General features: G+C 43.9%; 1 long non-coding RNA gene across 2 annotated transcripts in view; it reads left to right on the top strand.

Moving 5' to 3' along the window:
- LOC135503714 (uncharacterized) overlaps window positions 1-20,012 on the top strand; it is a 32,203-nt gene extending 12,191 nt beyond the window's left edge. For both annotated transcript variants that reach the window (XR_010449993.1, XR_010449994.1), the window contains exons 2-3: window positions 15,507-15,588; window positions 18,290-20,012. This is a non-coding gene — a long non-coding RNA (uncharacterized LOC135503714). The remainder of the gene's footprint in view (window positions 1-15,506; window positions 15,589-18,289) is intronic.
- Window positions 20,013-22,437: the final 2,425 nt, after the last annotated feature.

The raw sequence follows: 22,437 nt of genomic DNA, 5'->3' as shown, positions 1-22,437 counted from the left end.
CCCAGACAGGAGGCTCCGTGAGCAGATAGCATATGGCCTTTAGGACAGGAGCAGAGGGCTCCCCAGGGCTTATCCACACAGGAGTGACTGCAGCCACCGTTCTCTTCTGAACAGGTCCTCCCTGGAAGATAGAGATGAGTCAGATCAGCCTGTCCTTTGACATGTTTTAGATGCCATAACAGTCAGTCATGACTGAAGAGGTTCATATATGTAGTGGTGAGGGGTTAGATGTTAGAGCAGGGGTGTCAAGCTAATTGACCCGTGGTCTGCATTTGGTCTTCACCGAGGTCTGGTGGGCCGCACTTAAATTGTATTACATAGGAGCCTCCCGAGTGGCACAATAGTCTAAGGCACTGCATCACAGTGCAAGCTATGCCACTAGATACTCTGGGTTCGAGTCCAAGCTCTGTCCGCGCCAGTCGCGACTGGGAGACCCATGGGGCAGCGCACAATTATCCCAGCGTCGTCTGGGTTAGGAGAGGGCTTGGCCGGCAGGGATGTCCTTTTCCCATTGTGCTCTAGCGACTCCTGTGGAGGGCTGGACACAGTGCACGCTGACACAGACGCCAGGTGTACGGTGTTTCCTCCGACACACCTTCCTGCCAGGTTAAGTGGGCATCGTGTCAAGAAATGGTGTGCTTGGTTGGGTTGTGTTTCGGAGGACGCACGGCTCTCGACCTTTGTCTATCCCGAGTCCGTAAGGAAGTTGCAGCGATGAGACAAGACTAACTACCAATTGGATATCACAAAATTGTGGCAAAAAAGAGAAATGTTTTTTATTTCATTGCGGTCAAAATTTTCAAATAATTGTTTTCTTGCTTTCGTTTGGATGATTATTAGCAAGCGGAGTGAAAAGTCTATAAATGTAGGTCCACAATTTGGTTTTAATGATCTCAGTGTACATTAAGATCGTTTTCGTTTTCCCCCGCTTTTCCTTAAATCCAGAAGATTAAATGGGCCAAGGGGCCGGTTCTGGCCAGTGAGCCGTATGTTTGAAACATCTGGGTTAGAGGTTCCTACCACCGGTAAAGGGTTATAGACTGAAGGTTAGGGTTAGCGGTCAAAGGTTAGAATTTCCTACCACAGGTAAAAGGTTATAGACTGAAGGTTAGGGTTAGCGGTCAAAGGTTAGAATTTCCTACCACAGGTAGAGGGTTCATCACTGCCATCAGAGCACTGCAATTTTCCATCACATCTCTCATCTTCAGTCAGACACACCCCTCCAGGACAACGCACAGCCATTGGACCACACCGGCCTGGAAGAGTAAAAGCTTTAAGAATGCATCAAAACTACACCACATGCCTTCCTGCAAGAGGAACAAACACATACCCAGACCTGTAGGTTACATATTACTTCGCCTGATTATTTTTCATCAGTCTAATTTATTGATATATTGTCTGAAACAAAGCACTGCAAAAACGTGGAAGCCAGAAAGTTGAATGAAATAACATGTAAACATACTCAGTGGTCTGTCCTGTTGGCCCTTCAGCTGCTCAAAAAGTTTGACACAATAGCCGTAGGAATGTATATTTAAACCAAGGTTTTAGAGCACTGGTTATGAAGATTGAATTTCTATCACCTGGCACATAGGCAAGACCATGTCAACACCTGCAAGACCTCAGTATGCATGGTTCGCGTGCATGCACTGTACTTCCTGTGCCCATGCTTTCGGTCATGAGCAAACATTTTTATTGCCATGTCTGTTTAATTATACTTTCCTGTGGATATTTTTTCAAATGTTGACCAGCTGAAGGGCCAACACCACAGACAATTTTGCAAAGTTAGTTAAAATGTAATTTGGAACATTGTTTTTTTTCTCACTGTTTAAATGTGCATGGCATTGCCTACACAATTGAAGGTCTTATCATGTTGTGACTACATACTACTGTACACAAGCCAAAATACTTGCTCTTCTCGTTTCCATAATAGCTCCCATTACATGGTCACTGAATAGTTCCTAAATTCCATAGTATCACAGACATGCTCTCGTTGTTTCCATAATATCTCACCACAGGCCTCATCAGAGTTGTCCACACAGTCGTTAGCACCGTTACAGTATAGGTCCTTGGGGATGCAGATCTTATTCCTACACCTCCAGTCTCCCTGCAGACAGCCCTGGCTCTCTGGGCAGTTAAACTCATCAGACCCATCAGAACACTGGCGCAGCCCATCACATACTGCAGAGGTACTTACACAACCAGGAGCCCCGGCCATGCAGGCAACCTGGCCCCTAGGACAGGCTGGGGAACAAGGACGAACAAACCTATTGTGAACAGACTACAGTAAATGCATTTAACAGACCTAAATGGAATAGGTCTACAGTATACAGGGTTAACGTTACATTTAGAACTTAACCACATCAACAAATATGTTGTCTCCTGGAAGAGAGCAGAAACAGTGAAACACAGCATAACTTACGACAGGCCATTTCATCAGAGCCGTCCATACAGTCTCCATTTCCATCGCAGTGCCAGGAAAGAGGCAGACAAGCTCCATCATTACACTGCCACTGGTTACCCCCACACTGCTGGCCAAAACCTGCAAGACAACACGGGTTAGGGCCCACACGGGTTAGGGCCCACACGGGTTAGGGCCCACACGGGTTAGGGCCCACACGGGTTAGGGCCCACACCTACAAGGCACAAAACATTCCACACAAATAACAGGCAGGTGTTTTCTACTGTAAGGCTACATGATATCAATCAATGTTTAGAAGACAAAAACAAATACACTTAATAATGCAGCTCATTCAGAACCATTTTACCTGTCAAACATTTCAAGCTGATAAGTAAAAGCAGACATGTGAACTGCAGCAGTTCCATGACCGACCATGAAGCTTGTTAGGACCAAACAGTACCAGCCTTACAGGGATAGTCTTTATTGAGTAACAATCAACTACACATTGTTCTGATTGGTCTAATTAACTACACTCTGTTCTCATTGGAGGGTCACTGGGATCACCAGCTGCAGGTTGATTGGAGGGGGAAGGGAAGATAGAGCCATAGGATAAAGACATGGGCCTGGTTTCCCTCAAGCATCTTTATGCCTGGCGTACACTACACCACTTTCAAAATCCTATCATCACTGACCCTCTCACATTATATTACAATCTTTTCTGACGTTTTTTGTCTTGACAATGTAGTGGTGCTAAGAGATTCTTTACTTGGATTCTCAATACCACGATGTCTCACTTAAAACAATAATGTGATTAGATTGTTAACGTAGCTTGAACCAGCAGTGGCTCAAAGTAGCCTCAAATGTTTTGATTTAGATATTCAAGTTTGCCATGCAGAGTTGAATTGAATACTAACATTACTTGAGAGCTGCGCTGTCCCTTCAGAGCTGTCCCGAATTTACGCTTTAGTTAAAGGCAAGTATAAATGCATGCTAGTAGTAGTCATTGCTCCTGCTCCAGAGTCTACACATCCTGGGTGATTGGATACAATGTCATCATCTTTGGCTTCTTCTCTGGCCAGGTCTCATTGGCCAGGTCTCATTGCTGATCATCATTCTTAAAACTTGTTGCAATCTCACACTACAAGTGCATTGCAGATTTTGTGCCACTAGAGATACTGGTTCGTGTCCTGGCTCTGCCATGAACGGGAGACCTGTGGGGTGGTGCACAATTGGCCCCAGCGTCGGCCGGGTTAGGGGAGGGTTTGGCCGGCAGGGATGTCCTTGTCCCATCATACTCTAGCAACTCCTGTGGTGGGCTGGGCGCATGCACGTTGACATGGTCGCCAGGTGTAAGCTGTTTCCTCCAACACATTGGCTGGCTTCCGGGTTAAGCGGGCAATGTGTCAAAAGGCAATGCGACTTGGTTGGGTCATGTTTCGGAGGACTCTCGACCCTCGCCTCTCTCGAGTCCATACGGGAGTTGCAGCAATGAGACAAGTCTGTAACTACCAATTGGGTGAAAAAAAAGGTAAAATATTTAATATCAACTATGTTTGAAAATATTGGGAAGGATCGACTCTGCGACTCTGACCCGCTCACATTAAAAGTGCTTCAGAGTAAGCAATACATTGGGATTTTGTCTCCGATCTCAAAAATGTGTCTGGGATAGCTAAATCGAATGCAAAGCCAAAGTTTTTTTTATGTTATGCCGTCCAAAGCAAGTGTATTGGTGTCAATTACAAGTGATATGGTCAACTGTTAAAAATGTATTTTTATCATTTACATTTACATTTAAGTCATTTAGCAGACGCTCTTATCCAGAGCGACTTACAAATTGGTGAATTCACCTTCTTTGTCCTTTGTGCTGCATTGTATAATCTGTATTTGGCTCTGATTGGGGTTTTACGTGCTATTTTTATTATGTTAATTCAGAATTTATTCAGTTTCTGTCAACTGTGATCAATGAAATCTAAGTCTCTTGTTATTGATATAACAAAAGTGCATAATTAACAAAAATATAAAGTTTTGGTCCCATGTTTCATGAGCTGAAAAAGATCCCAGAATTTTCCAGACGCACAAAAATATTATTTCTCTCAAATGTTGAGCACAAATTGATTTACATGCCTTTTTAGTTAGCATTTCTCCTTTGCCAAGGTAATCCAAATCCATCCACCTGACAGGGGTGCATATCAAGAAGCAGATTGAACAGCATGATCATTACACAGGTGCACATTGTGCTGGTGACAACAGCCACTTTAAAGGGTACAATGCCACAGATGTCTCAAGTTTTGAGGTAGAGTGCAATTGCCATGGCAACTGCAGGAATGTCCACCAGAGCTGTTGCCAGAGAACTGAATGCCAATTTCTCTACCATAAGCCGCATCCAAGGTCGTTTTAGAGAATTTCGCAGTATGTCCAAACGGCCTCACAACCACAGATTACATGTAACCATGCCAGCCCAGGACCTCCACATGGACAGCTGATGAAACAGAGTATTTCTGTCTGTAATAAAGCCCTTTTGTGGGGGAAAACTGATGTTGATTGGCTGGGACTGGCTCCCAAGTGGGTGGGCCTATGCCCTCCCAGGCCCACCATGTCTGCGCTCCTGCCCAGTAATGTGAAATCCATAGATTCGGGCCTAATTGATTTATTTAAATTGACTGATTTCCTTGTATGAACTGTAACTCTGTCAAATCATTGAAATTGTAGCATGTTGCATTTATATTTTTGTTCAGTATAGTTGAGGGTCAAAGATGGTTAGCAGACTGACTGAATGGAAAAGTGGTGCGTGCATATGTATTCACCCCCTTTGCCATGAAGCCCATAAATAAGATCTGGTGCAACCAATTACCTTCAGAAGTCACATAATTAGTTACATAAAGTCCACTTGTATGCAATCTAAGAGTCACATGATCTGTCACATGATCTCAGTATATACACCTGTTCTGAAAGACCACAGAGTCTGCAACCCTACTAAGCAAGCAACATCATGAAGACCAAGGAGCTCTCCAAACAGGTCAGGGACAAAGTTGTGGAGAAGTACAGATCAAAGTTGGGTTATGTCGTGGAAATTTCCTTAATTACCAAATGATGAGAGAGCAAATCACACACCAGTCAGAGTTATGCTTAATCTTCACCTTTAATCATAATTAAGCTTTTGCAATAGCATTTTTACTTTCAACATTTCAGTGTCTCTAATGAAAAGTTGAGTGGTCAACATAATGGCAACTGAGATCTTTTATAGCAAAGATCCACCCCCCTAGTAGACATGACAAACCACATATCTTTCACAAGAAAATATTTTACTTGAGAGAGGAGTATCCCATCGCCAGACAGTATTTGGCTATAAATTATCATTCAGTTTGGTCTCCAAAACGAAGTACTTATCTCGTTCTTGGTACAACATAGTACCAAAACATTACCTCATCCAATGGTATATATCAATTGTCAATTCTAGATACTCCCATCTTAAATACAACCCCTCCTGGACAAGCTCACGGAGAGGAGAGTAAAGCCTCTAGGTCAAGATAAGGGCAACCTCAGAGGGAACATACAATGGTTCCAGACACTGCTATCCTCCTCTCCCCAATGAGAAAAGTAGGGAGTGACTGGCACAAAGACATTGTGGAGACGAGATAATTGGTTCCCCCTCAATCATTCCTTCACATGGTTTAAAAGATACATTTACATATGAAGATAAGCCTGACCTCTCCCCTCTCTGGGGCCCAAGTAACTGAGCCCTGACAGAGAAAGGATTACTGCAAACGGCCAACACTATAGTACAAAAAGATACATTCTAAATTACAAGTATCTCACAAGCATATTATGAAGATAAAACATCTTATCTATGTTACCCAACTAATTCTGATTCATCCCCCACAGTTATGAAAAAATATCCGAAACTTGAACATCCCACGGAACACCAATAAATACATTATTAAAAAATGGAAAGCATATGGCACCAAAACAAACCTGCCAAGAGAGGTCCACCCACCAAAACTGGTGGACCAGGCGAGGAGGGCATTAGTCAGAGAGGCAACAAAGAGACCAAAGATATCCCTGAAGGAGCTACAAAGTGGAGATTGGAGTATTTGTCTAGAAAACCCCTTTAAGCCGTACACTCCACAGAGCTGGGCTTTACGGAAGAGTGGCCAGAAAAAAAAACATTGCTTAAAACCTCTTGAAGCTGGGGGGCACTATTTTTATGTTTGGAAAAATAACGTTCCCAAAATAAACGTCCTATTTCTCAGGACCAGATGCTAGAATATAAATCAAATTGACAGCTTATGGATAGAAAACAATCTAAAGTTTCCAAAACTGTAAAAATATTGTCTGTGAGTATAATAGAACTGATATTGCAGGCGAAAGCCTGAGAAAAATCTAATCAGGAAGTGACTCTTATTTTGAAACCCCTGTGTTCCTATGCATCCCTATTACCAATTTAAAGGGATATCAACCAGATTCCTTTTTATGTGGCTTCCCTAAGGGGTCAACAGCCTTTAGACATAGTTTCAGGCTTATATTTTGAAGAATGAGCGTGAACGACCACATTGCATAAGTGGATAGGTGGGGGCTCTCAGAGTGAGTTGTGCGCAAAAGAGAAAGGCGGCCATTGTTACTCCGGTCCTAGTGAAAAGCCAACTGTCCCGGTTGATATATTATCGAATAGATATTTGAAAAACACCCTGAGGATTGATTATAAAAAACATTTGACATGTTTCTGTGGAATTTTTGTCTGCGTTGTCGTGACCACTATTTCCAGTGGATTCCTGGGCGTAACACACCAAACTAACGGAGGTATTTGGATATATAAAATATCTTTATGGAACAAAAGGAACATTTGTCTAACTGGGAGTCTCGTGAGTGAAAACATCCGATGATCATCAAAGGTAAACGATTAATTTGATTGCTTTTCTGATTTTCGTGACCAAGTTACCTGATGCTAGGTGTACTTATTGTTTTGTCGAGCGATCGATAATCTTACACACACGCTTGTATTGCTTTCGCTGTAAAGCATAATTTCAAAATCTGAGACAACAGGGTGAATAACAAAAGGCTAAGCTGTGTTTCGCTATATTGATTTCATGAATATTTTCTAGTAATATTATTTAACTGTTGCGCTATGCTGACAATTATACCGGATCTGGGATGGGTGGTTCAAAGAGCACACACACTCATGAAATATATCATTACATTTCCTCCCAAATGAGCGGCATTGTGGCACTAACTGATGGTTGTATGTGGAAGTTGTTTATGGCTCTATCACTTTCTACATGCCAAAGAAAATGAAACAAAATGAATGAAAGCATAAACAAAACAAAATATAGTTATGCCACCTTAATCATCTAATTAGACTGTATTCTAACTACGTCCATGGTCTTGGCAAAATAACCCTATTATGGCATTGTCTAATGTCATATCTAGGGCTTTCCTCATTTGCGGGGTGTTGCTTAGGGTACTATCCTAAGTTGATAACTATATGATAAGTCTACAGCTGTAAGGCACTCGTTTTGGGCAGTCTACAGGGATGACCTATGGACTTCTGAGAACTGGTGAGTGCTGTAGCTGTAGAGTTAAAGGCCTCAAAATAAATGTTAAACTTTACTAAGGCTGGTCTTTTGCTCGAACCCTTGATCCTAGCATAAATCGTAATTGGATGTTCCATTGTGCATGTGCATTTATGCTTACACAAGCGCACATGTCAAGGGAAGGAAACCAAGTATCCTGGCAGATTACAACTTGTTCAGAATGAGTCTGACGTAGTCAGGTAATTTTTAGGTCAGTGCCTGGAGGTCAGTCAGAATTGGTGTTGAGGGAGTCTGTAGTGGTTTTACTACCAGTCACTGTCTTCCACTATTGTAGTGGCGGTAGGTATGACGAAGTATACTTCATAGCTATGTTATCCACGGAGGAGCTAACCTCATGACGGAAGTACTCTAAGTATTAGACCAGTAGTACGTGGTGTGATCGTGGTTCCTGACTTCTAATAACTTTTCTCCTAAATGGAGGGTTCTATTTATTAGTGGCGTGTGTAACCATTGGAAGAGTGCAATGGAGATTCCCTTCCCCGTGTTGCACTCTGAGTGACTGAGACTCAGTCGCTGTTATCAAAAGCAATTTAACTTGTGAGGTTACTAATCCTCTGACTGAGTGTTGCTGGATTGACTGTGGTATTGGTACTGGTACTCAAGGGGTCCAGTTGTCCTACCGATTTATTCTGAAATGTTATCCTACAGGAATACATGATTAGAGCATTTTACTAGTTGTCTTGTAGTGACTACTACACATGGCAAGGAATGATTATTGTTGCCATTTGTTTTGGAGGTGGACAAGTCCACTGGACTTCCTTTACGACCAGTATGGTACAACTCAGTAATATCTTAGATGTGTTCTCAGATAATCCCCGTCTAGGGACATGTTGGCTCGTCAGTTCTCAAAGGGGAGTTTACAACTAGATTTGATTCATGCTCTGGCGGCCTCGTACAGTGTTGTCCGTAGTCACGACCACCCCCACCGGCCTCGAATAGGCTCATCATGGGTCTGGGCTACTATTCCCCCCTTTGTGTCTCGGGATCCCCCCACCAGCGGGTGGTGTTGGTATCCGAGGCGCAAACAAAAAGTTTGGACCCTATGTACTAGTTGTCAGTGGCCGTGTTATTATGAGAGTGGCTGTAACCTTTCAACCAAATCTCCTGGTGTTTGTGCTTCAACACCCTCAGTGGCTGTCGAGGCATGTCAGACACCACTGCGTCCTCGTGTGGCAACCTCTTCAGTACCTGTGAACTGAGACAGGGATATCGGTCTGTGATATTGCAAAGTGTTTCACCAGTGGGAGTCATCAGGTCAGTTGCTGGACTGACACCAGTAGTGTCATTGTAAGGGTTGACAGTCCCCCAGAAAGCGGAAGGTGTATCATCGGAAGCAGAGTATACTCTGTGCATCGATATTTTTCTTGCTGAGATGGCCGCAGTGTTTGCGGAAGTGTTCGAAGGGCAAGAGAAGTTCATCTCAACAACCGTATTGCATGACTGCAAGGAGGAGGTAAGTTGCTCATTCACATAGACAGCTGGCTCAAAATCATGACAAGAATGGTCAACCAGATTGGCTGATGGAATGTTTCGAGATATCGTAATATCTCCTTGGATCGGATTCTGCACCAAGTGTTTCTTAAACTACTTTTTCCCAAGGGGTGCATTTGACAGATAACCCCCGTGAATGACTGCATTGCAGCTAGCAATAGGGGGGGACAGTGTGGTCGGTGGAGAAGGCACTGTGGCCTGTGACCATACCTGGTTGGTTTTCCAATCCATCAATGGGAGTAACCGATCCATCACGTCTGCTCCAAGTAGCAGGGGTACAGTTTCGAGGCTGGTTAACATACACAGGGTCAACGAGCGATACGTCCTGGAAGTGTAGTTTCAGCATGACTCTCAATGTGACAGGCGTAGTGTCGCCTCGAAGTGTAGTGTCGCATAGTTCCACTTTTAATGCCATTCAACATCAGTGCTGACAGGAGGGAACATTTCAGCTGGAGCCTGTCCAGGTTTCTATGGCTTCGTTGAGACAGGCAGCCCAAGTCAGTCATTGTTTTGAGTAATTGTTGTAACTTTAATGTGATACAGAGTTAATTTTTAAGTTAATTCATTGAGCTGTAATTAAAGATATATTTCTTTATAGTTATTTACATATGTAATTGTATTGGTTAGTATTGAATTACGCTTTTGACTGCAAGTTCCAGAATGCCTTGCGACAGGAATGAGAGAGAGAACGAGCCAGTTATGTGCAGGTGCAAAGTGATTGTTGTGCAAAGTGACTGTTGTGTCGTCCGCAAACTTGATGATTGAGTTGGAGGCGTGCGTGGCCACGCAGTCGTGGGTGAACAGGGAGTACAGGAGAGGGCTCAGAACGCACCCTTGTGGGGCCCCAGTGTTGAGGATCAGCGTGGAGGAGATGTTGTTACCTACCCTCACCACCTGGGGGCGGCCCGTCAGGAAGTCCAGTACCCAGTTGCACAGGGCGGGGTCGAGACCCAGGGTCTCGAGCTTGATGACGAGCTTGGAGGGTACTATGGTGTTGAATGCCGAGCTGTAGTCGATGAACAGCATTCTCACATAGGTATTCCTCTTGTCCAGATGGGTTAGGGCAGTGTGCAGTGTGGTTGAGATTGCATCGTCTGTGGACCCATTTGGGCGGTAAGCAAATTGGAGTGGGTCTAGGGTGTCAGGTAGGGTGGAGGTGATATGGTCCTTGACTAGTCTCAAAGCACCTCATGATGACAGGAGTGCTACGGGGTGGTAGTCGTTTAGCTCAGTTACCTTAGCTTTCTTGGGAACAGGAACAATGGTGGCCCTCTTGAAGTATGTGGGAACAGCAGACTGGTATAGGGATTGATTGAATATGTCCGTAAACACACCAGCCAGCTGGTCTGCGCATGCTCTAAGGGCGCGGCTGGGGATGCCGTCTGGGCCTGCAGCCTTGCGAGGGTTAACACGTTTAAATGTTTTACTCACCTCGGCTGCAGTGAAGGAGAGACCGCATGTTTCCGTTGCAGGCCGTGTCAGTGGCACTGTATTGTCCTCAAAGCGGGCAAAAAAGTTATTTAGTCTGCCTGGGAGCAAGACATCCTGGTCCGTGACTGGGCTGTGGTAGGCTTGATTACCAACAATGACGAGACGGCCTACAGGGAGGAGGTGAGGGCCCTCGGAGTGTGGTGTCAGGAAAATAACCTCACACTCAACGTCAACAAAACTAAGGAGATGATTGTGGACTTCAGGAAACAGCAGAGGGAACACCCCCCTATCCACATCGATGGAACAGTAGTGGAGAGGGTAGCAAGTTTTAAGTTCCTCGGCATACACATCACAGACAAACTGAATTGGTCCACTCACACGGACAGCATCGTGAAGAAGGCGCAGCAGCGCCTCTTCAACCTCAGGAGGCTGAAGAAATTCGGCTTGTCACCAAAAGCACTCACAAACTTCTACAGATGCACAATCGAGAGCATCCTGGCGGGCTGTATCACCGCCTGGTACGGCAACTGCTCCGCCCTCAACCTTAAGGCTCTCCAGAGGGTAGTGAAGTCTGCACAACGCATCACCGGGGGCAAACTACCTGCCCTCCAGGACACCTACACCACCCGATGTTACAGGAAGGCCATAAAGTTCATCAAGGACATCAACCACCCGAGCCACTGCCTGTTCACCCCGCTATCATCCAGAAGGCGAGGTCAGTACAGGTGCATCAAAGCTGGGACCGAGAGACTGAAAAACAGCTTCTATCTCAAGGCCATCAGACTGTTAAACAGCCACCACTAACATTGAGTGGCTGCTGCCAACACACTGACATTGACTCAACTCCAGCCACTTTAATAATGGGAATTGATGGGAAATGATGTAAATATATCACTAGCCACTTTAAACAATGCTACCTTATATAATGTTACTTACCCTACATTATTCATCTCATATGCATACGTATATACTGTACTCTATATCATCGACTGCATCCTTATGTAATACATGTATCACTAGCCACTTTAACTATGCCACTTTGTTTACATACTCATCTCATATGTATATACTGTACTCGATACCATCTACTGTATCTTGCCTATGCTGCTCTGTACCATCACTCATTCATATATCCTTATGTAGATATTCTTTATCCCCTTACACTGTGTATAAGACAGTAGTTTAGGAATTGTTAGTTAGATTACTTGTTGGTTATTACTGCATTGTCGGAACTAGAAGCACAAGCATTTCGCTACACTCGCATTAACATCTGCTAACCATGTGTATGTGACAAATAAAATTTGATTTGATTTGACCTAGAAAGGTGGAATTCACTTCCCTTAGATCTTAGTAGTAGAATTGAAACAATCAAAATTAACATCCTGCCGAGGTTACAGTATTTGTTCCAATCATTGCCCATAGAAATCCCACCTAAACAGTTGAGGGAATGGGATAAACGGATATCAACGTTCATCTGGAGCAGTAAGAGACCAAGAACTAGATATACAACATTACAGTTACCAAAAAACTGTGGGGGTATGGCCTTACCAAACCTAAAAGATTTATGTGTCAGCCCAATTGAGACCCCTGGTGTGTTGGTGCAATTCAGAATACGAATCCAAATGGAAAGACATCGAGACTACTCTGACAGGGATACCCATACAGTCAGTTTTGGGAAATAAGGATATTTTAAAAGAAATATACAATAGACAAAATCACTGTATTAATTTCTCTCTGAAGACATGGTTAAGGGTAGTTAAGCAAAATAATTTAGACAGAGAGATCAAACTGCTGAGTTGGCCCGCATACGACCCCAACTTCATCCCTGCAACTCAGGACAGCAGGTTTAAACAATGGACGCAGAAAGGCATCACATCATTCAGTACAATTATAAGGAATGGGAACCTAGATAACTTCCAGGACCTAAGTAAAAAACATGGCTTGGATAAACAAGATTTTTACAGATACCTACAAGTACGACACTATTTTGTAAGGGAGATAAAAGTGACTGACCCTCGAGCACCTCCAAAATGAATCCAAGTATTCACTAACGCATACAACTTGGGGAGTAACGAAAAAACTATTTAAAATCTCTACCTGGGTATTCAACCCTCAAAGAAACATTCTACAAACTATTTTAAAAAGAAATGGGAGGAGGAACTTAACATTAAAATAACTGATGAAACATGGTTGAACATATTAGAGACTCAACAAAGCTCCACCAACTCAAGGTCATGGAGAGAATTCTGTTGGAAGAATGTTATAAGTTTCTTCATAACACCTAAACTGAAATCAAAACAGACTGGCTCACAACACCCTTGTTGGAGAGAATGCGGTCTATTGAGGGCAGACCACTCTCATATCTTTTGGACTTGCCCCGCAATCGAAACTTACTGAGGAGAAATAAGATCTAACATTGGAAAAATAATGGGATTTGACATAGAACAAACATTGATTTCTTTGTACATGGGTGACCTGGTGACTTACACAATAGAGAAAAGTACCTCTTGAAGGTTCTACTGGCAGACAGTAAAAAGGCTATCACTAGGAAATGGCTACAAAAAGACCCTCCCACAGTGACACAATGGATAGACATTGTAGAAGAAATACACCACATGGAGCGTATGACCTTTGCTTTAAGAACTCAACAGGAGAGAGGTCAAGAATACTGTGAAAAATGGGTTTCGTACTTGGAAAGGGTCTAATTCAAAGATGTCAGTGTAACGAATATGATTGTATGATGATGAAGGTATGAAGTGCACTGTAACTGCCAGATCTTTTTTTGTTGTTGTTCTTTTATTTGGCTTTATTTGTACTTTCTTTGTGTTCCTACAATAAAAACTAAGTATAAAAAAAAGAAATCCAGGTATTTCCAAAGGGTTCACTTACTTTTTCTTCCCACTGTATACTGCATCTTACCCCAGCTGTAGGTCCATTGTGTGTGTCATCGTTTTAAGTCTCAACATCAACCAGCTCTGGTGGCATTGGGGACTTGGGATGCTTGCTCTCAAAGTGCTATTTGAATGTCTTCAAGTCAGGCATCTGCATCTGTAAGGGTAAGGAATGGAGGATATTAACAGTCATTGGCTGAGACTGAATTTTCAAGGTGACAAACAAACAAAGTAATAAGATGCATCAAACTACTACACATCACATAGGCCAGTACAATGGACTGTACTGAGAGAAACCTAAAGGTAGGCACGTGAAACATTCAGGTTGCTGCACTGACTATGGAGGCTCAAGTCTAGAGTGCCAGGCATTTGTTCAACTCTCTAAATGGTTAAATGACTCTGACGTTCAGGGGTGGTTGGAGAGACTGCTGGTGCTGGTGAGCTTCTGCCCCTATTTTAGGTCATCACACAAATATTCCCCCACCCATGTCCAGGGGTCTCAGTGTTATGTCCCTTGAAATATATGTACTTTTGGTAATACTTTGTGAGTAGGCAACAAATACAATCTTCTTAAATTGACATGTTGAATTTTTTTGCCATAGTAAATTGTATATTGCGCAAATTTCCCTAATGCGGACAGTTTGTGTAACTACCTTACACAAGCTTGCATTTTCACCCTATAAAACTTAGTGCAATTACACAAAATGTTAACCTCAGATCACGATGACAAGATTGATTGTTTTAAACAGATCTGTCACGACTTCCACTGAAGTCGGTTCCTCTCCTTGTTCGGGCTGCGTTCGGCGGTCGACGTCACCGGTCTTCCAGCCATTGCAGATCCACCTTTCATTTCCATTTGTTTTGTCTTGTTTTCCCACACACCTGGTTTACATTCCCTCATTACTTGACGTGTATATAACCCTCTGTTCCCCCCATATCTGTGTGTGGAATTGTTTGTTGTAAAGTGTATGTGCACTTCAGACTGGTTTGCGACGGGTTATTTCAACCCATATTTTGTTGTTCTGGGTGCCTTTGTTTTTTTCCTCATTAAACTGCTCCGGTTAATAACCAGTTCTGCCATCCTATGCCTGACCTCCCTGCAGCCCGTTACGCAACTCTTTCAAGATCAATTGCAAATTAGAACATGGAGTTAATGAAATGCCCAGGAAATGTCACAGAAAATTTGGGGCGGTCTCTCCATAAAAGTCAATGGCCACACACCAATACATGGATTTGACAGTCAAATTACTACTTAAATAGCAGTCAACTGTTGTTATTCTGTAGAGGGTGGTGATTCGTTTAGGTTAACTAACAAAAAAAGTGGTCTGGTCCCTTTTCCTTGATGGAAGCCTCCCGAAATCAACATCCAAACATTCCAAAATATAGATATAAGCCTTCAAGTACTCATCTAACCAACTTCTTCAGGGCCAGCCAGGCTCCCTGTCGCCCCCCACGCGCCCTGAAACCCAAACCCCAATCAGAAGAATCCCAAATACGACCTGCCCTTGCCCAGTATACATACAAGGTCAGGGGACAACACTGGTTTTTCGTCTTGTTGTTAAACTTGTTTTATACACAGTTTAAAGGGATAGGTCATCCCAATTACAAAATTGCTTAAGTTGCATTTACATTTAATTTCAAATCCAATGCATCCAAACTGTACATTAGTCTTTCCTGGTTCATAACATATTTTTTGGTCCTTTTCAGATCACAGCCATGTCAACAGTGGGCGTCAGGCTTGTAAGAGACATGTGAGATATCTGTGAGATTCAGTGAACAAGGCTGGAAGGTGAGATTCTATCTCTCTTAACTACTCATTGTACTGAATAGATAATCATGAGCTAACATTGTACCACCTTATTTTCTGTAACACACAGTTAGTATTTTTAGGGAAGCAAGGCATTTGTGTAGGATGTGCATTGTAGAGTATGTTCTTTGCATTCTTTATCATGTATTTCTCATTGAAAGAGTCTATTCTAGTCATTCATCTTGTCTTTTGATTTCTATGGTATTTATCTCCATTATGACTGGGTATTGGCTCCTACGGGTTACTCTGCCTTCTACTGTGATGGAGAATGCCTCGACCCTCTGTGTTCCTGCATGAACTCCACCACCCACACTATGATCCAACTAGTAATCAGTATGCACTACTACACCCTTTTCTCACATGAACGTTAACATTACTGGTTTCAGTGGGAAAGATGGTAAATGGTTCAGACATTAATGGCAAATATAAAAAACTAAGATACCCAAGTTACCGGAGTCTACAATGGCAAACTGTTAATGTAGAGTAGGGATAGTGAGAAGTAACATTCAAGACTGAAGCAATTATCCCCTCTAGTGGTATACTTCATACTGTACCAGGTTACTACACACACTGATAATACAAAACATTGAGGACACCTGCTCTTTCCATGACATAGACTGACCAAGTGAAAGCTCTGACCCCTTATTGATGTCACTTGTTAAATCCACTTCAGTCAGAGTAGATGAAGGGGAGTTAAAGAAATATTTCAAAACCTTGAGAAAATTGAGACATGGATTGTGTGTGTGTCATTCGGAGGGTGATTCGGCAAGAGAAAATATTTAACTGCCTTTGAACGGGGTATGGTAGTAGGTGCCAGGCGCACCGGGTTTTTAAATAGTACAGTATCACAGTACAAAACCATATAAAGTGTGGGCCTGTAGTATCTGTAAATCAACTAAACGTTGTTTTTTATTTCCATATGCAGATAATAAAGCATCATTGTTCATGTAATAATCTAATATTAGCATTATACCTCTAGGAAGAGGAAATGGTCATAAAACCAAATAGATGAAAAGACGGAAACAAAAATGTTTTTGAACTCCGACTTATTTTATTTAAAAATGTCAAATTCAGTGCAAAGTAATGTAGTGCACTGGTGTCTAGATCCCTGTTGGGTTGCAAAGTGTCACAAGAATCATGTGGGGAGAGAAAACAAGAGAATGCATTAAATTAATGGGTATTAACTAATCAGGGTTCAACAAAGCACTTCAAGTCCTCAATTCCTTCAAAAGAGAGAGAGAAGGAGAAAGGAGTATGGTCCCTGCAGTAGGACTACATGCTGGCCATGAGGTTCTCCAAGTGGTACTCCAGGAGGTTGGAGAGCTCAGTGACCAGAGACTCTGGGTTAAAGTACCAGGCCAGCTGCTGGCCAAACTAGTCATCTAGCAGAGCCATCAGCCCACCCTGAAGAGAACACCACACAACACATTGAAAATGGCTCTGAGTTACTAGCTTATCAAGAGGAGAGAGACAATTAGAAATACTCCCCCTAAAATGGCATTGAAACCTGGTTAACCATGAATAAGGAAGTAAACAGGAAGTAACCTCTTGACTCTTACATTGAGCAGCAGCAGGTATCTGTCAGCCTCTGGCTCCATGTTGGCAGCAGTGGGCAGGAAGGAGTACAGGAGAGCGTTACAGACGCTCCACAAAAAGAGGAGAGAAGATAAGAGGCATTTAAGTGAACCTGCTAATAGAGAGACATCAAAACATGTACCAGTGAGATGCTACTTACCACCATCAGGGACTTCTGAGCTGTCATCATCCCAAACAGCACCAGCTCAAAGAGGACATCTATCATGTTCACATGATGGATCTAGGACAAGAAAACACATTTGGAGAAAATAGGAATGATTTCATATAGATCAGCTACAGTGATGTATAAAAGACATGCATGTGGAAGAACTCAGTGAGACTTAGAGTTAATGAACTCACCTTTGCCTCAGCCAGCTCCCTCTCAATGTCATTCCGCTTGGAGGGGTCACTCAGGTAGTCCACAAAGTCGTTATAGGTACGGATGAATTTGGCCTCGTCCTATGACAATGAAAATAGCATCTTAGTGAACAGAACACATTTCCCCTCAGGGATGCTCTAATTCCCTTGAAAGAGAATGAGTTAGTGAGTTACCATGTGGTTGGCCTGAACCAAAGCGCCCAGGAGGACCTTTCCCGTCACAAACAGATGGTTCCTGCTCAGGGTGGAACCAAGCAGGGTCTAGGAAAGAGGGAAGAGTTAGGGTGAGACATCTTCCTCTAGGAGACAGAACAAGAAGTCACAGAGAGAAAAAGAACAGTGGGTCCACTCACAGTGAAGGCCTGGTGCAAGGAGACGAGCCTCAGGGTGATGTCCTCCACTCTCTTGGTGGTAAGGTAGAGGCTGTGAAAAGGGAGGGAATGGAGCATGTCAACCATTAGAGTCAATGGGGGATAACAGCATTATGACCACTATCCTTCAGCATCTGACAAGCCCAAACTACACAGACATTTAGAGGAACTCACTTTAGCAGAGGAACCTCCCTCTCCTCAGGCAGCAGGTCCTCCTCACAGCCTTATGACAAAACAAGCATTCAAAATCAATGACCAATGCAATGACAAAAAACAATCGGTCAATGGAAGGATCTTAATGATCCTAGTCAATAGTATGTGTGTGTAACGTCTGACCTCATACCATTTGTGGCCCTCAGGCTCTGGGCCAGTGAACTGCTGAGTGGTGGGCGTAGAGAAGGAGGCAGCCTCCGACCACGCTGAAGAGGAGAGAAGCCCGTCCAGCCCCATGTGGAGAGTGGCGTACACCACTGAGACATCAGTCTGCTGCTCAAAACACACACAACACACCTGTTTACCACACACACGTTATTAGAAAACACACCAAATCTAATATAAAAATGCCCAGTAATGTCTAGTCTATTTACATAGGAAATTGTTTATTTACCTGGTAGCAGCTAAGCATCACGTCCACAGACGTCTCGTGGCGGAGGTGAGACGCATAGTGGGTCACCCTGCCAGCAACACACTGACAGAGAGAGAATACATGTTAAGGCCAAATGGAAAAAGTGAAGAAAAGCCTAATCTAATACTATTTCAGTAGTATTTACGTCTTACCTGGATCCAAGTGATGGACTGCACTTTGGTGGCACAGTAGGGGATGCCCTCTGGACTAAGCCTGGCTGTCTCCTTGGAGATGGCCCACACCAGTTGAGTCTCCAGGACTCTCACCCTAATCACGTGGTGAATCCTAACCACCGCCTGCTGTTGAGATAAACAACAAGACAACATCAACAAAACCACTTCAGCAATGGCTGTGACACATTTCCATCAAGATCAAATGACTGACAATGTAGATTAGGATTAGGTAGTTACAAAGACACATACATGGGATCCCCCACGCATGTAGGTGATGATGGGGCTGATGAACTGGAGAGTTCTCCAAGCTTTAACCACCGGACCGGCATTGTTCTGCACATTACAATACATTCATGTTGTAAACATTGTAACCGTGATGTGACTGTGTGTGTGTGTGTGTGGGGGGGGGGGTGTTCATTTTTGTGTCCGTACTCTGAGGTGTGTTTGAATATGAATGAGCAGCAGTGTTGTGATGTGTCCTATCCCGTCCTTCCAGAGGGATCTTTCTTGGCCTCATCACGTCTCAGTGGCTGGGTGTTTGGAGGGAGGGGGACACCACCACGGGACAGACCCCACAGTCATCGCTAGAGATCGAACTTCAGACTCCCTCCAAAACCACTGAACCCCTCAACACACAAAGAGATTACGGTGCACACCCTTAGAGGAAGTCGGAACAGGATAACTCCCTCCAAACTCACAAAGACACAGAGGAGGAGGAACTATCCAACACCCAGTGAGAGAGAACAAGTCAGAAAGAGAAGGTGGAAGAGGCGTTAGATAGAGGAGGAGGTTACCCCAGAGGCCATTCCTCCTGTTCATGTGAGCAAGAAAGAGCAGAATGCTTCTGATCAGCCAAATGGCAGGTAGAGGGAGAGGTCATAGTGATTCACACCCAGAGAGAAAGAAAACCCACACAATCTCTTGGATGTGATGAACCACACAGAGGTAGAGGCAGAGGGCCTTCAGGGATAGCCAGTCAGCCTGCCTGCTCTGATCCTCAAGTCAATTGTATTTAAATTCATGTTCATTGAAGATTTTTATTCAAGAATTGACAAGTCCCATTTATTTAATGATCATTTTTCACTGTCTTCAACCCTCAAGAACCAGGGTGAGTCTGGGTCACCCTTTTCCTGGGCAAACACAACTTGCATATCATCATAGACTCGGCCGAAATGTTAAACTTTTAACCTTGCCTGAATAAAGCAATGCATTTTTTTTTATAGTGAGCAAGAGTTGCGCTATTTCCTTTTCTATGATGATTCAAATTTTTGGTTGCACCTCAACTCAACCTCTCAACTCAACGCCCTCTGTTTTTTTGTTGTCAAATTATACATTTGTTTTTAAATGTACAAGTAAATTATTAAAAGCATTAAAATTGGGATGTTTCCCACTTATTTACACAAACTACTCCATACTTGCAAAGTGAAAGTTTATAGAAATTTTCTGAAATTAAGTAGTAAACAGAAGAAAAGCAGAATTGAGTCCAATTATAATTTTAGAATTTAATGGTCTATGGTTCAATCCCATTTCTGAAGGTCTGATGAATAATTAATATTGTTCCTCCTCTTCCTTGTGGCAGGCGCAGCAGCACACTGCCCTCCAAAGCCTGCAAAATAATCGCCGGACTGCCCATTTCCTAGCTTTGCATGGAACATCCAGTGTCACGTACTTGGTGACGTGTGGGGTGACATCCGAGATGACCACAGCAACATCCCCTGGAAAGGGAAAAAATAGAAACAGAATGTAAACAAATGCAAACCGTAGCTTCTTAACACTGGCCAGTTGAAAGGTTCTACTAAGATGTCATGACAAACGGCACCTGTCAGAGTGCTCTCTAAGTGTTACTCACCTGCTTGGATGTCAGCTGGCAGAGTGGCGGAGACGTCCATCGTGAGAGTCCTTTCTTCAGGTGTGACGTCCACAACCTCCAAGAAGGAAGAGATGGGCTCTGCCTCTGTATTAGGGGTGATGTCCACCACATTCAGGTGGGAAGAAGCCGGATCTGCCTCTGTGTTAGAGGTGATGTCCAAAACATTCAGGTGGGAAGAACCCGGGTCTGCCTCTGTTTTACTGGTGATGTCTACATCCTCCAGGTGGGAAGAAGCCGGATCTGCCTCTGTCTTACGGGTGATGTCCACAACCTCCAGGTGGGAGCAAGCCGGGTCTGTGTTATGGGTGACAACAACAATCCTGATGAGCTCTTCTACTACAAGGCACCAAGATGTCATCAGAACAGGTGTCTGTCAGAGTGCTCTCTATCATTGCTACTCACCTGCTTGGATGTCAGCTGGTAGTGTGGTGGAAACGGCCACCGCGAGGACAGGGGGGACTGGTACGTTAGCTGCAGGGGGCTGGAAGCTTAGGTGGTGAGGTTAGGCAACAACATCTCCAGGGTGATCCTCAACACTGGGGCCGCTCTGCACCTCATCCGCCACAAAGGCACAAACAGAGCTCATATAAAAAGGGCTCTGCAGGTCATCGGTGGAGAAGGACTGACTGATTCTCCCGAGGATCGACCGCACAGAGTCAAAAGCAGCAGCCCGGGAGAAAGGGATGTGAGGGGAAAGGTCCTTTAACATGCAGGAGAGCTTCCCCACTACGGCCGCCACCATGCCCACGGCCATCCCGCTTATTAGGATTGGGTTCTCTGAATGGCCTTCCTCTGGATGAAGCCACAGGGCCAGGAGGAGCCTGGGCACCACCACCACCACCACCTGAGATGGGCTGAGCAGGTTGCTACGGGGCTCATTGGACTGCTCGCCCAGAATGCTCCTCACAGCTCTTTCCACAGTGCTGTGGACCTTATGATCGCTGAAATCAACAAAAAGGAGAAGACCAAGCTAAACGATGTGCAATGTGCTCACATAGAACACTGTCTTTGTCTGTTTCTGCGTAGTTCCAGATATATAGATAAATGGATCAAGTCATATGCAGGGCAGTTCATGGCACTCACATGTCAGCTGGCGAGGTGGGGTGCATGGAGCGGCGGAGCTTGCAGAAAGCCTCGTGCTCTATGTCCATCATTTTTAGACAAGTGTTTACTTCCCAGGCCTGCAGTATGAAACAGGAAGTCCCATTAGTGTAATTTCACAACAGAACTATTCTGCTGTGCTAACTCGTTGTTGAACGGCTAGTAAAGAGCTCACTAACTTGTAGTATGTCTTTAACTCTCATTCTCTTACCAGCCGAGCGAGGTCATTTCCCTCCTCCAGGGTTTCCTTCCACACCCTTCAAATAAAACACAGAGCAATTCAACTTTCCTGGCTTTTGATTTTTCTGTTGTTTATTTTACCCACACCCCCTGGAGTGCTGCTGGTGGCAGGGAATGGCAATGAAGGTGAGTGCTGACGTGGTATTCACCTCTCCCTAAGGGATTTTTTGCCCTGAGACACCAGCCAGTTGCTCATGTGCTCTGTGGTGACATGGGGTGGGACCTGGCCTTGACTTTGGAGCAGCAGATAGTGGACCATGAGCTTCTTCTGCAAGATGAGGTAAGGTGTGAGACCGTGCCACGAAATTCCATATAATGTGCTTTCAGAAGGGCCTCACGCAACATTTCACAACTGCTCATGCCTCACAATTTGCAAGTGATATTAAGAACTCTTATGACCACCTTCTCTAAACTGTCTTGAAATACAACTCTGTTGTTTATGTTTTTGTGGGATGAATCTTACCTGTTTATTGTAATATGTTTCCTCCCAGCAGGCCT

This window comes from Oncorhynchus masou, chromosome 18 (genome assembly GCF_036934945.1).
Source record: "Oncorhynchus masou masou isolate Uvic2021 chromosome 18, UVic_Omas_1.1, whole genome shotgun sequence".
NCBI lineage: Eukaryota > Metazoa > Chordata > Actinopteri > Salmoniformes > Salmonidae > Oncorhynchus > Oncorhynchus masou.
This window is presented reverse-complemented; position numbering and strand designations above follow the sequence as displayed.